The following is a 17,537-nucleotide window of genomic DNA, read 5'->3' as shown; positions in this document are numbered from 1 at the left end:
GATTCTAGGCATAACGTTAAGAGAGAACGAGAGTGGTTTGGATCAGAGAGCGAACAGGTATAGACGATATTCTAATTGACATCAAGAGGAAAAAAATGTAGCTGGGCAGGTCATGTAATGCGCCGGTTAGATAACCGTTGCACCATTAGGTTTACAGAATGGGTACCAAGAGAAGGGAAACGCAATCGAGGACGACAAAACACTAGGTGGAGCGATGAAATTAGGAAAATCGCGGGCGCTAGTTGGAATCGGTTGGCGCAGGACAGGGGTAATTGGAGATCGCAGGGAGAGGCGTTCGTCCTGCAGTGGACATAAAACAGGCTGATGATGATGATGATGATGATGATGATGATGGTGGTGGTGGTGGTGGTGGTGGTGGGCCCCCCCCCCGAAAAAAAATCCTGGGTACGTGCCTGAAGCTTGCACAAGGCAAGTGCGACTTCGAGTTCGTCCATGGAGAAAGGACTGTTCATGTGGGGGTCGCGTGAAATCGGTGAGTGGCTTGGAGCGTCGATGTTCCAGCGGAACTAGTTTCGCCAGCAATCCTCTGCAGAAATCTTCAGCAACGTCAATCTCGCTACATTGCTGGTGAAGGGCCAAAGACTTGAAAGGGTGGCGATATACTGAAGGGTTCCACAGAGACCACGAACAGTTCTTCATATGTGATACAAAGGTTTTCATGTATAAGTCTAGCATAATGACATCCATCGTTGCGATGCAAGTTTGTCCATCCGACGCCGAATTTTCTTTTGAGTTCTTCTGGCAAACCTCAAGTTATGTACAGTCTTTGTACGCCTGTATCTTCGCTCTGCGCGGCGACGAATTGCACGAAGCTTCTCCAGCTCAGTGTCATATTCAGTGCGTATAGACGTTCTCTGAAGCGAATGCGTGGCAGCCTCTAGGGCACCCTTTATGGTGTCCTCTAGGCTAGAGGACAAGTCATCACATCCGTCTTCAACAATTGATTTGAACATTGGCCAGTCGATACATTGAGCGACGCTGGCTAACTTGTAGCCCGTCAACCGTTAATCCTAAAACAAGTGTGTAGGTGGTCACTTCCCCGCGTTTTAATATTCGGAAGCCACCTGACCTTTCTAGTGAAGGAGCATGAAACAAAGGTGAAGTCCAGGCAACTGCAGAAGACCGTATGACGCAGAAAGGTGGGGCTTCCATCCTTTAACAAGCACAGTTCTCGCTCGGAGGCAAATGACGCTAATCTTCTGCCCCTGTAGTTTATCTTAGAGCTTGCCCTGAGATCGTGGTGGACATTAAAATCTCCAATCATCACCAAGGCTGCGGAGTCGCTGTCATGATTCGCCGTAACCGCTCCCAATCCATCCTACTTGAGGGTGACATGTAGGCCCCAACTACTGTGAAAGTGAGCTTGCATTTCTTCACTGTCAGACATACGTACTCGTTTTCTTGGTCAGGTGGCACTGGATGATGGACATACGTAAGATCACGTGGCAGGAAAACGATGATCTTGCTGCATTCTTCGTGGGTGGCAGACATGAGACACTCATGCCCGGACAGTTTGATATTAGCTGATAGGGTTTCGCAGATGACGATAATGGGGAACTTATTCATGAACACAAACTGTCGAAAGTCCGACATGCCTGACCTAAGTCCTCTGGCATTCCGCTGAAATACCGACGAGTTCCGGACCTCGTCCCGAAACGACGGCTTCTGAAGAGCCATGACTTCAACCAAGAGCTGCAAGTACTGCTCTCAAACTGTCCAGCACCTGTAGCGCGCTTTGCGCAGACGAAGATTTCAGGTTGTTAGGTATAGGGCGAATGACATTTATGAGCAACCGCAGAATGTTGATGACCTGGAGATCATCAGCCAGCGTCGGTTCAACAGTTGCCGAAGCCGTTGATGTCTGTGAGTTGTAAGGTAACTTAGCAGGGTATTGTGCCCTCAGTAGCTCAGGCCATTCTTTAGGACGGGCGAGCCCTTCCGCTTTCTTTGCTTTTCTTGCACCTGTCTTGGTGGTGCTAAGCGTTGACGCGGCATTCCTTCTGACCGAAGATAGCGTGTCACTATCTGCAGCTGTGGTATTTCGTGAACGTTTAAGGTGTCGCTGCCGACGTCGGCGAAGAGCGGCAGCAGCCTCTCGGTGCGTTGAATTGTCCTGCACCATTCGTTTGAGGAACGCGAATTCCTGCGGCACCCGCGGGCAATCGTTTGATGAGGCCTTGTGAGCACCACTAGAGTTACGGCACTTTAGAAAATCTGTGCTGCACGTGTCTTCTCAATGGGACTCAGAGCACCGCGGGCACACAACGTTGCTTTACGTGGCCAATCTTGCAGCACTTGGAAACACTGGAGAGGCTTCGGTATGAATGGTCGTACTGGATGGCGGAGATGTCCTACTTTGACGGGGGAAGGAAGGCTATCTCCTTCAAACAAAATCTTCACACAGCGTGTGTTTCCCAGTCTGAAAATCCTCGTAATGAAAGTGCCTTCTGTCGTTGGTTTAATCAGTACTGGCAAGTCGTCATCCGAGATGACAACGTTGATGTCATAAATGATGCCCGCAGTACCATCGCCGCATGTAGGTATCACTGATCGCACATTGTCGATCTCGGTTATATTACGTTGGCCTTGTAGGGCGCTGCGATATAACACGTCAACTGCCAGGAAATTTTTGCGAGAATTTATTCCCACGTCTTTAGGCTCATTTGGTGCGATTTTCTCGAGCAACAAAGAAAGGACCTCCTGTTTGGGAGCCGCAAATCGGTCGCCGGGTCCATGGCCATGAAGAGCACAGTGTGCAACCAGCGCTGCGCTGCACTCTTCATGGTAGAAGCACTTGGCGACGAAGATACCTGCAGTAGTCTTCTTTTTGCTTATCTACTCATCACGACTTCAAAGTCATTGTCCGCCCAACGAGTCGTAGCTGTCCGAGCATAACTCAATGGCCTCGCTGTCTGTATCGCTTGACGCACTTGCACGTTTCCTGGACGTTATTCGACCTGACGGCTGCGCACCAGGAAGGTCCTCGGAGATCTCTTCATCCATTGCCGCAAGGATGGAGGGGCAGCCCCCAGACATGCAGAGAAACAAAGCGAAAAAGGAGAGACAAAAGTACAAGCATTCTATCCGTCGTTTATTAAAATGCTAAAATAGCTTTTCTTCGGAACCGTACAACATTGCCTTGACATATTACAATAAATAATAGGCAAAACATCAGTTGATTAAAAAGAGGTAAAAATTCAGTTTGATTTCTTTACACTGAGTGGGGTTTCGATCAGCCTCGGCGCTGTCGATAAATTATTTGCCGATAGACTGTACAAACTCGCCACACAAATGAACCCATATGTTACAGTCCACAAAGACCAGTTGATTATCGAGGAGCAGTGGCCAAGCCAGGGGGTGACACACCTGGCACGTGCCCCGCCCCTTTCTAAAAAATCTCTATGTTAGTTAGTGACGTGCCCAAACCCCCTTTCCTCCTTCGCCGTCCCCGATAAAGTGCATTCCCCCGCCCCCCCTCGGAGAAAACTTCTGGCTACGTCGCTGCCGAGAGGCACATTTGAAACGACGTGTCCTTTAAAGAGCGCCTGAGAAAGAAAAACCAGGACGTTGCTGGTATTTAAAGAGCAAGTGTCAATGGTAAAGTTCTCTAAGAGCACATTTTAATTTATAATTGTCATTTAGAATCCTCTTGAGATGCTTTCTTCTGTCGAGCAGTCAAGTGCTGAAGCTCAGTGATTCAGGTGATAAATTTTCCTTTATTTTTATAGATAGCTTCACAGCTGCATACCAAAACTGCTAAATTATTTTTCTTTTGTTCGTCTATGAGCATACATGAGCAGGTATAAAAGAGCTGTCATCAGCACTACGCTATAGACGAAATGAAGCCTACTTGTTTCTACCTTGTACTCCTGGCTTCCGTTCTATGTACGTATTCTACCAATGACAAGTGTATTCTACTAAATGTACTAATTGTGCTCCCGGAATGTCTCTCGGGAGAACTCCTTACAAAAATATAAAGACACTATGCGCTGAAAACATTAGCATCTTTCGGGCCACCACGTCGCTTTTCCTAGTGCCGTTAAAGCAGTTCATTTGTATCCGCGACATTTACCAGAATGTTCTCTCGGACTGTGTTTCGTACTAATTTTTTAATCGAATTTTATTCATTCCCTAACTTTCGTCACACAGAGTTGTCGATTCGCGCGGCTTCGTGTGAGTCAGGGATGAAGAGCGGACAGGACGTAAAGTGCGAAAAGAACGGTTACAAATTGCGGCCCATGTTTCGTGATTGTACATAAATTATGGGGTTCTACGTGCCGAATCTACTATCTGGTTATAAGGCATGCCGGAATGGGGGTTCCTGAATAATATGAACCACCTGTAGTTCTTTAACGGGTACCTAAATGTAAGTACACGGGTGTTTTCGCAGTTCGCTCGCACCAAAATGCGGCTGCCATGGCTGGGATTCGATCCCGCAACCTCGTGCTTAGCAGCCCAACGCCATAGCCACTAAGCAACCACGGCGGGTAGGTTTTGTGATTGCCTGTTTCCCAGAACGTGATGCGTGACCTACTATAGCTACTGCTACTTGCTCTTTTAGCTGTTAATGTCGGAGCTGCTCCAGATGATTTACTCGTAGCATGTGCGCTTTGGACGTACGACTGCGTTATGGTACCTGATTGGTACCTGATGCTCGCTGATATCCGCTTAGCGCTGAGTGAACATTAAAAATGTCAGTGCGTCGAATTCCTAACGTTTAATCTGTATTTTTGGAATTTAATAAATATTTTCTTTCAGCTAACAGTATATACAGAAACCCAATAATTGGATCAGTATATTGTTAGTGCGTGCGCGCGCGCGCTTCGTCAAGCTGGCGTGAACAACAACGTCTATTAGTGGCGAGAACTTGGAGTGGCGTCCTCTCGCGAGTGACGTCATGGCCAGGACGCCGCTCGCTCCGGCTCGCTTGGCTGCCGCGTGCGTTCGTTCCCTTCATGTAGGCTTGGGGTATGGGTGGCTCGAGCCATACTTCTTGAAGCATATGTCGGCTTCTTTTGCTGCTATGCTTGAACCACAGTTCCTTCTTCAAAAATGCGTGAGTCAAGAAAATTTGCGGCTTGCATACCACAAGCTGTGTAGCGTTGAAGGGGTCTACTGGTTTTGCAGTGCTTATATGCGCCGTCTCGGTGCATAAATATTGTGCAAAAAGAATGTCTGCAAATTCAACACGCGAAGTTGTGTATGATGCTCGGCTAAACACTTAACATCCCCTTAGTACTTAGCTATGAGAGACATTGCATCATACATGGAAGAAACATCTTGGTATTTCGTGTCAACATGTTATCCCTGTTAGAAAGACACTGCCAAGCCAAGTTGTCATCATGAGTCTTATTATTCTGGTGAGTTGTTATAGTCAAATATGACTGCTTTATTAATGCGTAAAATAAAGTGTTAGGCGGCACATTGCGTATAAAAATGTTTGCAGCTACTTTCACCGCACTCTGAAACAGGCCCTCGTAAAACGAATTGCTGGCGGCTGCTAACACGACGGCGCGTCGTGTAGAGTATTTACATAGTTGATTCACAAATACCATAGTAGCAATCACCTGAAGGAAAAGTTTCCTGTTTAAGCTCGACAGTGTATAAATTGCCAGTGACGAAATGTTTTATGGTGGCGCTCAGTAGCCTCTGTAGACAATATGGTGCCCCCTCACGCAACGGTAGCAACTGACTGTCGTTATGGCGAGGCACGCATTGTACGCGAAAGCCATCAGTTCACTGCAACTTCAAATTGAAACCACGAAGCAGTTTTTTACAGCGCCAATTGCAGTGCCTAAGGTATACCCGAGTTACTACAGTGCAGTTTAGGGCGCCTAAACCATGTTTCGATCCAGCGTTGTTTAATCATACAAAGGGAGAACTATTCGCTTCGTCAGAACATAAAAGCGAACCTCGTAGACCTTCATAAAGAAGACACCACAAGTCTTACATATTTCTCTTGGTTTCTGACCTCCCACCCGGGAATTACATCTTAAATATGTCCCATACCACTAATGAATGCCGAAAAACAACGTACAGCGCAAAGGACAAGGATAGCGATAGACGACATACACAGCGCTGACTTCCAACAATATTTTATTGAGTTGCCACATCGTGTGTCTATATACAAGAAGAGGCATGCGCAGAAAATGTACGACAGTCACATGAGGTGTTCCAACAGCAACTCAATGACTTGCTGTTGGAACACCTCATGTGACTGTCGTACATTTTCTGCGCATGCCTCTTCTTGTATATAGACACACGATGTGGCAACGCAATAAAATATTGTTGGAAGTCAGCGCTGTGTATGTCGTCTATCGCTGTCCTTGTCCTTTGCGCTGTACGTTATTTTTGATCATGAATTACCAACTAGACCAAGCAACCACCCTAGTTCACTAATGAATGACGCTTCGGCATCTTTCTGGCTACATCCATACGGTCCAAAAGGCATAATTCCCTAATAAAATATCGCCAATCAGCCTGTGTCAGTTTTCCAAAAAGATTCGTCATGTATATACCTCAAGTAACAAACACCAGTAAATTGCTCAAGTGAGTTTGGCGTGTAGCACGGAAAAGCGAATATATATTGGTACATTCCTATTCGTTTTCTGCAAACAGCTTTAAGCCTCAATAAGCCTTACTTCAAATGACCGCCTTTTAAACTAAACACGTGAAGAACCGCCTAATTTTAAGAAGCAGTTAAAGAAGCAAGTGGTGCTAATAGAATCTAAACTGCAGTGTTAGTTAAGTCCTCGTGTTATTGTTAAGTCTTCGTGTGAAGAAATACAAAAATTGGATATTATACCTTAACTACTCGTCGTGAGCGAACCTGTTTCAGCGAATTAAAATCAAGGTAACTGTTGTAGAAGTTATACACAGCCAGCGTTTGTGACATTTGTTCCACCGCGGCAGGTATGGTACCATAACTGGATTCTCATATGCTATGTTCTTGCGGTTATCGATCCGCGCATGGAAAACCAGCAATGGGCTGGTCTGCGCTCCTTCGGCTGATACTGTAGATTTGCCTTCGAGAACTGTATTGTCGTCTAAGAAATAAGCTCTTTGAATAATTTTCCGCAATCGAAGACGTCGGAAAAATATATTTGAGACGACCGCCATAAGTATGCAAGCAGAGGGAACGGAAGTGAACGAGCGAAAACACTGCAGAAGGTGCCCGGACACCGCCCGAACTGAAGCGGACGACAGGCGCAAGCCCGTGCCCTGACGTCATGCGAGCGGCGGTCGCAGCGCCCCTGTACTTCGTTCTCGGGTCTAAATAATTAGAAGCACTAGCGCAGTCAAGGTAACCGGACGCAGCCAACGCACTCCGACATGCCCGTCGTCGAGATGGATCTTGCTCCATCCGCCCGTTCATCGCGCCGGCTGCACCGAGCCACAATGCACGGCGCGGAGAAAAAAAAAGATGTCGCAGTTTCGCCCGAAAGGCGAAGCATCGATTGTGATAGCAAATTAGTAAATAGCTATACGAAGGAGAGTAGTTTTATTGGCCATATAAGCTTGTAAACGTTCGCTTACTAACTAAATGAACAATCACGGTCTCACGCGCGCGCAGGTAAACATAGACACATCTCGCTCGAGGATCGCGGAAACTCGCTGAAAAAAAATTGGCTGACGATTACGCTTCTTGGTAATGCGATCTTTGAGCGCAGCTGCTGCCTTAGTTCAACAACAGGCAACCACATACAGAACACGCAGTGCCAAACGGAGGCGGTTCTGCGTTTCGGATTGGGCAGCACACAGCGTGATCCGTCGCTATCGAGCCGGCGCTCCGCGACGCGCGATCGTATAGTGGGTCACCGCCGCGTAGAGCAAGGCGATTAGCAATTATTATTTATTGTTTGTTCTGAGATGGGATGAGGAAATGGGGGGAGAACAGGGGTATTGAGTAGAGGTCAAACACTCATTTCTTCACAGACAGGCCTCAATGTGGTCGCACAAGGTTGGGGTGGGAAGTAAAAGTAAGGGGACGAAACGCTATAACGGTTTTTCGAGTCAACAAAACGGCACTGTGCCAGGTAAGGGGAGGCATAAGGCATGAGTGGAGGCGGCAGAAGGACAGCCAAGCACAAGAGCACTGCCAGAGGCGACAAATCCTACTGAGGAACGCGCCCCGCAAAAGGGGAAGCGGATGACACGGCTGAGAGCCGTACAGCCACGCGACGCGGAGACGGAGGAGCGGAGAGCCGTTGATCACGCGCGAGGCGGCAAGGAGTGCCCGCCGCCGGCACCGCGGCAGTGCCGTGACAGTGCGAGAAGGGACAGTGAGGGTGGAGTGGACGGTGGCGGCGAGAGTCACCGCAACGGCGCTGCGCGGAGGAAGGTGGCGAGAGGATAGGCGAGAACACGTGGTCCGGCTTTGGAGGACAACGGGAGAGGATGACTCGCGCCGCGCGCGAGAGATGGCGGCAGGAGCGCGCGCAGCTAGGGCAGCGCGCGGATGATGACCTTGGTTACGGCGAGGGACGACGGCGCCGCGAAACGCCGGAACGGGCGCCACAGATATGCGCTCTAAAACGCTGGAGTGAGGAATTGTGTCTGCAACAGCGACCGAGTTGACCTTCATACATCTTTTGCTTGAACGTGAACGAAATGTAGAGAACACAGCGCATACGAAACTACAGGCACTACGCGCACTCTGCAAACATCGCACATCGCTTTGAACATTAGGCTCGCGCGGGCGTGCATTTTGGCGAGATACAGATACGAGATACGGCGAGAGACGGCGCCCGCGCGGTCGCGACCTAAGCAGCAGCCGCTGGAGTAGAAAAACGTCTCACCCCCGTGCCTCGCGCGCGACAGGAGAGGGCGCGCTTCCACCCGCCTTCCTCGCTCGCGCACGCGAGATTGAGCCGCGTTTGCCGGCTCACCCTCGTCGCGAAACGCACCACAACCTGCTGCGGCGTTTATCTCCGTTGTACTATCATAGCTGCCCCGGCTGCACGCTGCTGAGTTCCGCTATACGTAGGAGAGAGGTATTCTGTAAAGCCGAGACCATACGTACGCTTGCGGACGCACGCAAGCACGCTTCCGAGCGCCTATTGCGCCAACCGCACCTCACAATGCGTGTCGCTTTTGTGAATATATAGCTAGCTTTGCTCACATGCTCTGGGGTTGCCCCCTGGCGCCGGGGGCCAGGACCCCCAAGGAAGAGTGGCACCGAGCTCTACGCAGCTCGGACCTTGAAGCATACCTCTGGGCTGTCCATCGGGTCCGAGGCGCGGCGGAGGGGCATGGCCTCTGTGCCGACGTGGGAGCGGCCCACTGCGCGCTAATCGCGCGCACCGAGTGACCTCAATAAAGTTGTTCATCCATCCATCCATCCACAAAGACGCGCGACAGTGCGCGCTCACTGGAGTCACTCACAACACGTACTTTGTTATTGGCAGTGTTTCAAAATGCTTCGATATCTATAAAGGAAGGTAGGAAGGAAAAAGTGGACAAGGAAAGGCAGGGAGGTTAACCAGTTTAGCTTAACCGGTTTGCTACCTTACACATGGGAGCGGGATGGGGGAATGAAAGATGGGGAGGAGAGAGAGAAAGAGCACATAACACAGCACAGAGATCGTCAGTTACAGTCCGTCACTCTTGCGCGGTACGTGACATCATTGTCACAGCCGCTTGTCCAAGTCCGTCTCTTTTAAAAACCTTAGTCCCTTCGTCGCCTTGAGCTGCGATGTCTTGTGTCGGTGATATGTGAAAATAGTTGCAACTGACAATGGTCTATTGTCAAGGTGCGCTATAACGGACGCCAGGGACTGTCCCTGAACGTTATATTCAGGACAATCGCATTGAATGTGTTCTAGCGTATCCTCGCAAAGACAGGCATTGCAATCGATATATATATAAACGTAATTGTTGCTCTTTTATAGCTGTTAGATCAGCCCAAAAAGAAGAACAACCACTTTCTTGCATGATATAAATCTGCTTAACTGAGAGTTGAACGTTCCGCGCTGTAGCTGCGTAGACAGGCGCGCCGACGCGAGGCAGCCCAAGTGCGCGATAACAGAGAAGAGCTGTTTCTCGAGATTACGCCGCGTTTCGACACGTACGAGCCAAACCGCACCGTTTGCGCAAGCGAGGGCGCGCGGACGCGAGCTTGCGCGCTTCCGCAAGCGTACGTGTGGTCTGGGCAGATTTCAGTGTGAATTAGTGGGATCTGGTACATATTTATTTCAATACATTGTTGGACGTACCGTGGTGGCTACTTCGAGTTATCCTAAATTTCAAATTAACGAGTTTTGAATTAATGAGCTTTTACTGTATTACTAATCCCATTGATAGTCATTGCTCCAATTGCACCAACTGCTGTGCAGGATATGGCCTAGATTGATTAATAACGGCACCCACAAGATTTCCTCCGTCCGTATCTCACTCATTAATAGACCATGTATTATCAAACTTACACCTAGCGCAACGTGCTGACGTAGTCACTGTACTAGACCACTATCCCATGTGCGTTCTATTAAAATCTATTAACCCACCGTTCCACCGAAAGAGATCTTTCTCACCACCAAGTTCATTATTCACATTGCAGAAATCAACTGGAACTCGATTCTTTCTATGACAGACCCGATCCTGGCTTTCGAACACTTTACCAACAGAGTTAGAAGCGTGTAATCAGAGTGTACCAACCTAACACAGGATACTCATTGGTTCGCATCCTCCAGATACCCATGGATAACAGGATCCCTCTTATAAAGTATTAATAAACGTGATAACCTTCATAAAAATTATTACTCATATATTATTCAAACCTTTTAATGTACCTATAAAGTCGCGGTACATAACTTATTCTCAGACACTTACCAGACTCTTGAAAGAAACCAAGCGCTCCTAATTTGAGAAAGTGATCGTTAAACACAAAAGTAATACCCGCAAAGCCTGGTATACCATTAGGTCCTTCCTTCATCTGTCTTCACCAAACCGCACACTTAACAAACTTCATACAAGAACATGCGTAGTAACGGAAGCCACTGATATTGCGAATGAATCCAATGCTTTTTTTCTGTCCTACACTTGACCATTCACAAGACAGTATAGCACAGCCGGCCAGTACTCAGGTAAACCCTTCATTCATTTTACTTGTACACTATGTCACCCAAAGAAGTATCCGATTCAATCGCTACTTACGAACAACAGGTCCCGGCCTTAATGATGTACAACCCTCTAAAATCAAATTAATATTGTAACGTGTGAAAAGACACAGACAAAAGAGGCTATTTACAGGCTATTTACACTAGAGCTAGACAGCCTGGACGACCCTCGCTCACGCTAAGGGCAGCGACCAACTTCATCTTCGTTCTCGCGGCGGCCCGTCTTTTGAGCATCGCTCGATAATATCGTAATACTACCCTTCGCCCCCCCCCCCCCCCCCCCGGTGGCAAAAGCACCGTCACGGTGTGTTAAATATCCAAAGCGCGAGGAGAGTTGTAGGGCTTGAGTCGGGCGACGCGGACAATGTCACTGGCTGTCACAGCGGAGGACGTACTCGGCGTGGCTAGAATGATTTTATAGGTGACATTGGTCCCTTGGCGAAGCACGCGATAGGGGCCCGTGTAACAGGAAAGCAGTTTTTCACAAAGGCCTACTTTACGCGATGGTGACCAAAGCACCATGAGGGTGCCGGGCACAAAATTGACATCACGGTGACGGAGGTCGTAGCGTTGCTTTCGTTTGACTTGAGACACTTGTAGACGACCGCGCGCAAGTTGGCGAGCATGGTCAGCATGGGCGATTGCATCACGGGCATAATCGCTTGTGGAAGCTGTGGCGGACGGAAACACAGTGTCTAGTGGTAGCGTCGGTTCTCAGCCATACAAGAGGTAAAACGGGGAAAAACCAGCAGTTTCGAGACGGGAAGAGTTGTACACAACGGTAACGTAAGGTAGAGTGAGGGCCCAGTCACGGTGGTCGTCTGAAACGTATTTGGATAGCATGTCTGTAAAGGTTCGATTCAAACGATGCATTTGGGGGTGGTAGGAGGCGGTAAATTTATGTTGTATTGAACAGGCACGCATGATGTCGTCAATGACTTTGGCCAAAAATGTACGGCCACAGACGGTTCGCAATTGACGCGGGGCACCAAGCACCAAAATTATATCATGTAGGAGGAAGTCTCCAACATCAGTTGCGCAACTGGTCGGAAGAGCGCGGGTTACGGCATAGCGGGTGGCGTAGTGCGCCGCGACTGCAACCCACTTGTTCCCTGATGTAGATTCCGGAAATGGGCCGAGAAGGTCTAAGCCGACACAATGGAAGGGCTCGGTAGGGATATACAGCGGCTGCAGGTAACCAGCGGGGAGCTGGGAAGGCTTCTTGCGTCGTTGACAAAGTTCACAAGCAGCGACATAACATCGTACGGAACGGGCAAGGCCCGGCCAGAAAAAACGACGACGTACACGGTCATAGGTTCGAGATACGCCGAGTTGTCCTGCCGTTGGTGCGTCGTGAAGCTCTTCTACAGCGGTGGAGCGGAAGTGTATAGGTATTACAAGTAGGAACTCAGAGCCGTCCGGATGAAGGTTACGACGGTACAGGATACCGTCGCGGAGGACGAAGAGGCGTAGAGCAGCATCAGCCGGAGAGTGTTCAAAACGGTCCATGGGTGCTCTGATGTAGGAGTCACGACGTTGCTCGTCGGCGAAATGAAGCAGCTGTGATACGGAGAATACGCAAGAAGCACTGGCAATATTGGAGGAGTCAGAATCGTCAACAGGGTAACGCGACAAGTAGTCAGCGTCTTGGTGCAGGCGGCCAGGCTTGTACACCACGGAATATGAGAATTCTTGTAGCCTCAAAGTCCATCGACCAAGCCGGCTTATAGGGTCTTTTAGTGATGAGAGCCAGCAGAGAGCATGATGGTCAGTGACTATGGAAAAAGCGCGACCGTAAAGGTAAGGACGGAACTTCGCAACCGCCCAGACAACTGCAAGGCATTCTCGTTCCATAATGGAATAGTTGCGCTCCGATGGTGCTAGGAGGCCGCTCGAATAAGTAATAACGCGATCCTGGTCACTCTGACGCTGGGCTAAGACGGCACCTACGCCATGGCCGCTGGCACCTGTACGCAATTCTGTAGGGGCATCAGGGTCGAAGTGGGCGAGTATGGGTGGTGAGGTTAGAACAGTGATGAGACGAGAGAAGGCGTCGGCTTCTGAAGTACCCCACGAGAATTGTACGCCTTTCTTCAAAAGATTAGTGAGGGGTCCAGCAATTGCCGCAAGATTTGGAACAAAACGACGAAAGACCGAATATAGCCCTACAAAACTTCGAACATCTGCGGCTGTCTTCGGAACCGGAAACTCGCAGACAGCGCGAGTTTTATCGGGATAAGGCTGTACTCCGGAAGCGACAACGATATTTCGCGGCGGCCAAAACGACATTTGGACGTGTTAAGTTGCAGCTTGGCCTTTCCAAATATATCAAGTACAGTTGTTAGCCGTTCAAGGTGAGTGTCGAACGTGGGCGAGAAGACGATAACTTCGTCGAGGTAGCAGAGGCATGTGGACCATTTGAAACATTGGAGCAAGGAGTCCATACGCTCAAAGGTAGCAGGGGTGTTGCAAAATCCAAAGGACATTACATTAAATTGGTATAGGCCATCAGGTGTGATGAACGTGGTTTTTTCTCTGTCCATATCGTCAACAGCAACCTCCCAGTATTCGGAACGAAGATCAATAGAAGAGAAATAGCTGGAACCATGCAGGTAGTCAAGGGCGTCATCTATACGTGGGAGCGGGTAGACATCCTTCTTGGTAATGTTGTTCAGATGAAGTAAGTCTACAAAGAAGCGCCACGTGCGGTCCGTCTTCTTAACAACACTACAGGTGACGCACACGGACTCGAAGAAGGCTCAATGATGTTTTGATCTAGCATTTTCTTCACTTCACTTTGAATTACTGGGCGTTTCGACGCAGAAACTCGATACGGTCGTCGGTGAATAGGCGTAGCATCGCCAGTAAAAATCCGATGCTTGACCGCGAGTGTATGGCCTAAAGGGCGATTGTTGAAGTCGAAAATATCTCGATAGGACGATAATACTTGGCAAAGGTCCTCAGCCTGCGCAGAAGACGGGTCCGTTCCAACCATTTTCTTTATGTTGGAATCGGCGTCCGAGGCTGGCGCGAGGGGCCTGCCAAGCTCGCGAAAACCATCGGTCGATAACGCTGCCACGTGATGGTCGCCGAGACAATCAACGGTGGCAAGGCATCGCCTATAAAGCTATGTTCACACTACGGTCGTAACACGCGTAACAGCTCTTTCGGCGTATCGAACGTAACGGCTGTAAAAAAAGTTGCGGCAGTTAAGCCGACACCTTTGTTCACATTTACTGCTGCGTAAATTACGGCTTTTACAACAGGCCAATCAAATTTGGAGCTGCAGAATCGACGTCACCAGCGGTCCAATATGGCTCCTGTCAACAAGCGAGCGCTGGCCGAGATCGAAGAAATTCACGCTCAAAACAAACTTATAGTCATGTATTCAATTGCACAAAGACGACGAAGGCGACGCAGAATGGTTTGGGATGTGTGATGCGATGTGATAACTTTATTTGGAATCCGGCGATTGGGAGGCCCGGGCCTGGGCCGCCTAATGGCCACTGCGGGCTGCTGCTCCTGCTGCTCTCGCTGGACGGCCCAAAGTTGGTCTTTGAGTTCTGAGCTGAGCAGCACGGCCGACCACCACGCCCGTAGATTTTCTGGGGAGACTGCCATTTTATTTTGGTATATTTCACATCCCCACAACATGTGTTGAAGGGTGGCTCTAACATACTTGCATAGCTTGCACATATCACTCTCGTATATATTGGGGTAGAAAGTTTTTAGTTGCACGCGACTCCTATAAGTTTCTGTTTGTAGTCGCCTCCAAGTAACGGACTCAGCTCTGTTCAGTTAAGTGTGAGGCGGTGGGAATACTCGCCTCCGATTTTGATAGAATTTGGTAGTATCACTAGATCTTGTTAATATATCTTTTTCTCTCCAGATTTCCTCCTCCGCGTTCTCCTGACCGATGGAAGTCACTCTTTGCTCAGCTCGGCGAGTAAGACCTCGAGCTTCGCGGTGTGCTACCTCGTTGAGGTTGACTGCGGGAATGTCTGGAGTCGTGTGCGCTGGGAACCAGATCAATTGCTTGCCGTTCTTCTCTGCATTGGAGAACTTTGCTTCATTGACTCTGATGATGTGCCATGCCTCAGGAGAGATCCTACCTTTTGCATAATTTCTAATGGCCGCTTGAGAATCGCTAATGATGTACTGAGCATTCGTGGAGACCAATGCTAGTGCAATGGCTACCTCCTCTGCGGTCTCGGAATGTCTGGTATTAACTGATACGCTTGTAAGGGGCTTTTGGGTGTGATCTACGATTACTGCTACATAGCTATTTCTGTCTGGGTATTCAGCCGCGTCTACGAAGGTTGCCCTGTCGTCTGACCCAAAGCTTCGGTTAATTTTTTCTGCTCTACTCTTGCATCTGCCGTCGTTGTAACCTGGATGCATGTTCTTGGGTATATTTGGTACTAGCAGTTTGTCATGAATTTCTCTCGTTATCGTCCTCTTTTCCCATTATAGATTGTGATAATTCATTCCTAGTTTGCTTAGTATATGCCATGCCGTTTTGGTTTTGGTCAGTCGCTCTGCTTGAGATGTTTGTTGTGCTTCTATGTGTTCGTCCAGTGTGTTGTGGAGTCCTAACTTTAGCAAGAGATCTGTGCTCGTACTGATGGGAATCCCTAGCGCTAGTTTGTATACTTTTTTTATCATGTTGTTAATTTTACGCTTTTCAGCTGCAAACCAATTGTGGAAGGCTGCTATGTATGTGATCTGACTGATTATGAATGATTGTATCAGCCGCATGATACTTTCTTCCTTCATACCTTGGTGCTTGTTAGTAATTCGTTTGATTAATCTCATGGTGTTTATTACCTTTGTGTCTAACTTCTTTACGGTTTCCCTATTTGTGCCTTTGTTCTCGATTACCAGACCCAGCACTTTGAGCTGGTTGACTATTGGGAGTGGCAAGTATTTCTCGACACGGCCGTGGACGGTGATTTTCACAACCTTTTCGCCAAGCTCCGAGTTGATGACGCTGTTATGTTTCATAACTTCATGCGCATGTCGCCCCAGCAGTTCCGCTTCCTTGAAAACCTAGTGAGACCACTCATCGAAGTTCGGAGCACGCATCTGCGGCCATCGATCTCCTCGGCGGATAAACCAGATGAACTGAAAACAGTCTCGCAAGGCGCACTGCACAAATTTTCACGAACACAGCCAACCTAATCGTGCGCACGGAATGGCGGAATGGTACTGCTCGCGCCCGGAGCTGTCTGCAGACGGGAGGATGGTAGTGTCGTCACCGGTTGTTGAAAACTGAAGCTTATCGGTCATTGGCTGTGTCGCAACGGTCGTAACGTCACAGTCTTAAATGTTGCCGACCCTTTAACACTCTCACCCACAATTTTTGCGTGAATTGCGCACGTTGGTACCTTTACGTTCGCAGTCTGAACTAGACGCATACGCTTGCTGCGCTTCCGCTTACGCATGTTACGAAAAATCGGCGCCTTACGAACGTAGTCTGAACATAGCATAAGAATCGCCTTGCGGTTAAATTTGCTTTGCCAATCCAAATTTTAAGACAGGCATGCGAGTGCGTTTCGCAGTAATAGTAAGGATATTGTGAGGCGCAGTAACGTCATACTGTAGTGTAATGTCGGCCAGAGAAGTGACGAGGTACTCGCCTTCAGGAACTGGTGGGGAAGACAACAGTTCAATATAGGCTATTGACTTTGGCGGCAGGCGAAGAAAACCGGTGGGGCGTAAGCGGCATTGGGGTGCGTCAGATGGTTCTGCGAGAATCGGCAATTCAAGGCGGAGGGTACTGGAAGAGCAGTCAATAAGAACAGAATGCGCGGAGAGAAAATCGAGGCTGAGAGTGAGGTCGTGGGGGCAATGATCAATTACAGTGTATAGGACAGGAGTGTGGCGGCTGGTGATGCTGAGACGTGCCGTACACATGCCGATGGTAGGCACAGTACCGCCATCCGCAACGCGGACGACGCGTGCCGACGCTGGGGTGAGGAGCTTGTTCAGTCGTCGTCTGAAGGCAGCACTCATAATAGAAAGATGTGCTAATGTATCGATGAGTGCCGGGACAGGATAGTCGTCAACGACAACGTCAAGAAGGTTTTGGTTCGTAGGTAACGTGAGCAGAGGATTTGAGGGCAGGGCCTACAACGCAGCTTCACCTCCAGAAGCTGCAGTGTCTAGTTTTCCGGCTGCATCCGGGAGGTGATAGGCGGCGAAGAGAAGCGACGGGGTTGGGGCGAACGAGAGTGATGGCGTCGAGGTGAGGGCGAGCGGCTGTAGCGAAGGCTCGGAGCTGGAGCATGAGTGGCAGTACGTTCATCGCGGGTGATATAGGGAACAGAAGTTCCAAAGGTGCGGGAATAAGCGGCAGCGTATGTCCGAGGATGTGGTGGCCATCGGTTGCGGCAGTGACGA

Source organism: Dermacentor albipictus, unplaced genomic scaffold, assembly GCF_038994185.2.
Source record: "Dermacentor albipictus isolate Rhodes 1998 colony unplaced genomic scaffold, USDA_Dalb.pri_finalv2 scaffold_26, whole genome shotgun sequence".
In the NCBI taxonomy this organism is placed as follows: domain Eukaryota; kingdom Metazoa; phylum Arthropoda; class Arachnida; order Ixodida; family Ixodidae; genus Dermacentor; species Dermacentor albipictus.
The sequence above is the reverse complement of the archived record's forward strand: the minus strand, read 5'-3'. Positions refer to the sequence as shown.